General features: G+C 42.6%; 1 pseudogene; it reads left to right on the top strand.

Moving 5' to 3' along the window:
* The first annotated feature begins 843 nt into the window (after positions 1–843).
* On the top strand, positions 844–994 carry LOC121828440 (U1 spliceosomal RNA; annotated as a pseudogene).
* The last annotated feature ends 3,221 nt before the right edge of the window (positions 995–4,215 follow it).

Raw genomic sequence — 4,215 nt, 5'->3', positions numbered from 1 at the left:
TCATGTCTTCTGCTGCCGGCCACACCTGAAGACATTCTCTCTCCTGTTGAAAGCTGATTCTGGAGCTGGGGCAGTAGCTCGGTGTGCTTATTCGGCATGTGTGAAGCCCTGGATTGGATCCCTAGCACCACATAAACTAGGCATGCTGAATGAACAGAGCATATCAGTACATGTCTGTAATCCCAGCACTCAGGAGGCAGGAAGACTCAAAGTTCAGATTTATCCTCAAATACATAGCAAGTTTTAAGCCAGCCTGGGCTACTTGAGACCCTGTTCCAAAACAAGCAAAACGCCAAACCCATAATGCCCTCTCCTTTTCATTCAGAGAAAAAAAACCCTTCCGTCCAGATAAATGGCTTCAAGTTCCCACATGATCTGTGCTCAAACATAATCCTCTTCTCTGGCTTCATCCCCCACCACTTCCTGTTTATTCACATAATGCCAGGCTCACTACCTTCCTAGCATGCTTCTGCCCCAGGGCCTTTGCACCAGCTCATTCCTTCTCCCTGGACACTATATGCTGAGCTTCCTTCCTTTAGATTACCTTCTCAGTGAAGTTCACGGTTCCATTTCCACTTAACATAAATAAAGCACTACCCCGCAACTTCCTGAATCCTCTTGCCTTGTTTGACTTTCCTTTTCTGAATAGTTATGACCTGTGACACTGTACAATTGACACGTCGGTTATATCTACTGTTGCTCTTTTGAAAATAAACACCTTAAGCGTGGAATCTTTGTTTGGTTCATGGTTTATCTTAGGTGTCTAAAATGTTGTCTGGTATAAATAGGACTCAATAAATATTTTCAGGGCTTTTTAAAAAATCTCACGAAGAGGCAAATACAAAACTTACCTGGCAGGTATATACCATGATCACGAAGCTGGTTTTCCCAGGGTGAAACTTATCCATTGCACTCTGAATGTGATCTCTCCAAATGCAAGAAACTTGACTGTAAAATTTGTGGTAATGGAGGATTGCCTACATGCTTTCCCTTGGGTGGGTGGGGGGGCAAGGGAGTAAATACAAGATGGTTCAGCCCGTGAAAGTGCTGACTGCCAAGCCTAATAGCCTGAGTTCAAACCCCAGGACCCACATGGTGGAAAGCGAGAACTAACTCCTATATATTGTCTGATTTCCACATGCATGTTGTGGCATTCTCATAACACACACACACAAATAAATAAATAAATGTAACAAAATCTAAATAACTAGATAAATAAAAGGTAAATGTGAACTGTGTGTTGTGGTACCTTTTTTAAAAATGATTTAGTTATTTAATGTGTTTTATGTATGTGAGTGTTTTGTCTGAATGTCTGTCTGCATACCAGAAGAGGGCATCAGATCCCATTATAGATAGATGGTTGTGAGCCACCATGTGGGTGCTGGCAATTGAACACAGGAACCCTGGAAGAATAGCCAGTGCTCTTAACTGCAGAGCCATCTCTCTAGCCCAGAGCTGTAGTATTTATAATTCCAGAGGAGTTTGGGAAAAATAATGGGACTCTGCATTAAAAAAATGTTCTTAACAGAATATGCTCTAGAAGTACTTTTGTGGTAAAAATCAATCAATGTTCCTATAGTTTATTTTCAAATATTTAAGGGATTGTTTGGGTTTTGAATGACATTTCTAATGCAGAGGACTAAGGAAATCATACTCTGATGAGATACATACCCTATCACCTGAAATATAGTCCCTCTCTTGTGAGAAATCCACCCATCCACTCTTCCATCCTTCCATCTACCCACTTACCTGTCTACACAATCATGCATGCATGCATGAATCCACCCATCCATTCTTTCATCCTCCTTTCATTCACCCACCACCCAGGTACCCATCCATCTACCTACTCATCCATGCCTCTATCTATCAGTCCATCCATCCATTCTTCTATCCTTCCTTCTTCCACCCACCCACTCACCTTCTATCCATCTACCTAACCATGCATCCATTCATTCTCTTTTCATTGGTCAATTGTATTCTTTCTCCACATGCAACTATTCGGATATGTTAGGTGCACATCCTTTTTTATATCTGTTCTTGAATAATATCTACATTTGGAAAAGTGCTTTCTAATTATACATATTTCGATCTGTTTACATTTTCTCAGCCTGACAAGATCTGATGCCCTCTGCTGGCCTCTGCAGGCACGAGGCATGCATGTGGTGCATAGACATGCATGCAGGCAAACATCATACACATAAAATAAAATAAAATATTAAGAGATGTTCTTTGTCATCCTTTTAATTTGTATTTCTATGATTGTCATAGTTTATTCACCCTCGTGCCTTCTACTGTGTCCTCCTCCCACCTGTTCATGGCCATCACATGATCACTGCTATAGTCCCTGTATTTTCTTTTCTTTCTTTTCCTTTTTTTTTTTTTTTGAGACAGAATTTCTCTGTGCAGCCCTGGCTGTCCTGAAACTCACTCTGTAGATCAGGCTGGCCTTGAACTCAGAGATCCTCCTGTCTCTGCCTGACGAAGGCTGGGATTAAAGGCAAGTGCCACCACTGCCCGACAGTTCCTGTATTTTTACGTTGGTTTACAGAGCTCCTTACGTACTTTAGACAGTAATTTCTCACTCATTAGATATTTGAAAATGTATTTGCCCAATCTACTACTGGTCATTGTGTCCCTGGTTTTCTTTGCCAAACACAAAGCTCTCAACTTTTATATAATCAGATTTATCACAGGGTTTTTGAGGAGGTTATATTAGTTACTTTTCCTGATGCTGCATAAGATACCCTGAGAAACTAAACTTAAGAGAGGAAGGAAGGGTTTGTTTCTGCTTCCAGTGTTAGGGTACAGTTACTCATGACAGGAAAGGGATGGAGCCGGTAGCCTGAGGCAGCTGATCACATTCATCTCCAGTCAGGAAGCAGCGGGGACTGGATGCTTGTACTCGGCTAACACACTCCTTTTTATTCAGTCTAGAACCGTGCATGTGTGCTCCCACCTCAGTTAACCTGATCTAGATGATTCCTCACAAGCATGCCCAGAGGCTTGTCACCTAGGTGACTCCAGATCCTATCAAATTGGCCAGTAAGGTTAACCATGATTAATCACACAAGAGCCACTGGCTTGGCTTTACTTTTTGACTGATTGTGTTTGGGGGGGTTCATGTTTTTAAACCATCTTTCAGGGCTGGAACGATGCTCAGAGGTGAAGTGCACTGGCTGCTCTTCCAGGGGATCAAATTTTGATTCCTAGCACCCACGTGGCAGCTCACAACCGTCTGTAACTCCAGTTCTAGGAGCTTCAATAGCCTCTTCTGACCTCTGAGAGCACCAGGCATGCATGTGGTACACAGACGTACGTGCAAACAAAATACCCATACACATAAAGTAGTAATAATAAATAAAACATTTTTAAAAATCTTCCTTCAGCAGGTGCACTCACGTATGCTGCAATCTCAGCTACCCAGGAGGCTGAGGCAGCAGGAGCAAAAGTCTGAACCCAGACAGGCAACACAGTGAAGCTGTCTAACAAAATGAGAGCCAGAGGGGATGGCTCAGTTGTAGAGCACTTGCCCGAGTTCAGCCCTCAATTTTGAAAACTCTAGCCTCAATTTTCTATTACAAACACTCTTGACATCCACATTCCAATATTCATTCTATCTGGAATCTTGTTTTATGTCTGAATTCTGGATTTTGTTCTATTCTTCTCTTAAATTAAGCCATTTTTTTAATCTTCTGAGTAATCTCACTTTCTTATTCACTAAGTCCCTATATATACTTAGGCTGTTTGTCTAGGACTGTCCCTAGAGACCCTCAGTCCACTCTGTTCCTTTCCCCAACTGTCATAGTTAGCATTAATTTTGCCATGATGAAACACCATGACCCAAAAGCAACTTGAGGAGTATTGTTGGAGTATTATCGGAAATAAACTGTGAGTTTATTTCACTCACTGTTCCATATAGCAGTTCATCATCAAAAGCAGTCAGGACAGGAACTCAAACAGGGCAGGAACCTAGAGGCAGGAGCTGATGCAGAGGCCATGGAAGGGTACCGCCTACTGGCTTGCTCCCCATGGTTGGCTCAGCCTGCTTTTTTATAGAATCCAGGGCCACCAGCCCAGGGGTGGCCTCACCCACAATGGGCAGGGCTCTCCCCTAACAATCACTAATTAAGAAATGCCCTACAGGTTTGTCTGCAGGCTGATCCAAGGGAGGCATTCCCTCACAGTAGGGTTTCCTTCTCTCACACGACTGAGTCT

The sequence above is a fragment of the Peromyscus maniculatus genome, chromosome 3 (assembly GCF_049852395.1).
Source record: "Peromyscus maniculatus bairdii isolate BWxNUB_F1_BW_parent chromosome 3, HU_Pman_BW_mat_3.1, whole genome shotgun sequence".
Classification (NCBI taxonomy): Eukaryota; Metazoa; Chordata; class Mammalia; order Rodentia; family Cricetidae; genus Peromyscus; species Peromyscus maniculatus.
Note: the sequence above shows the minus strand (reverse complement) of the source record. Positions and strands in the feature narration are given on the sequence as shown.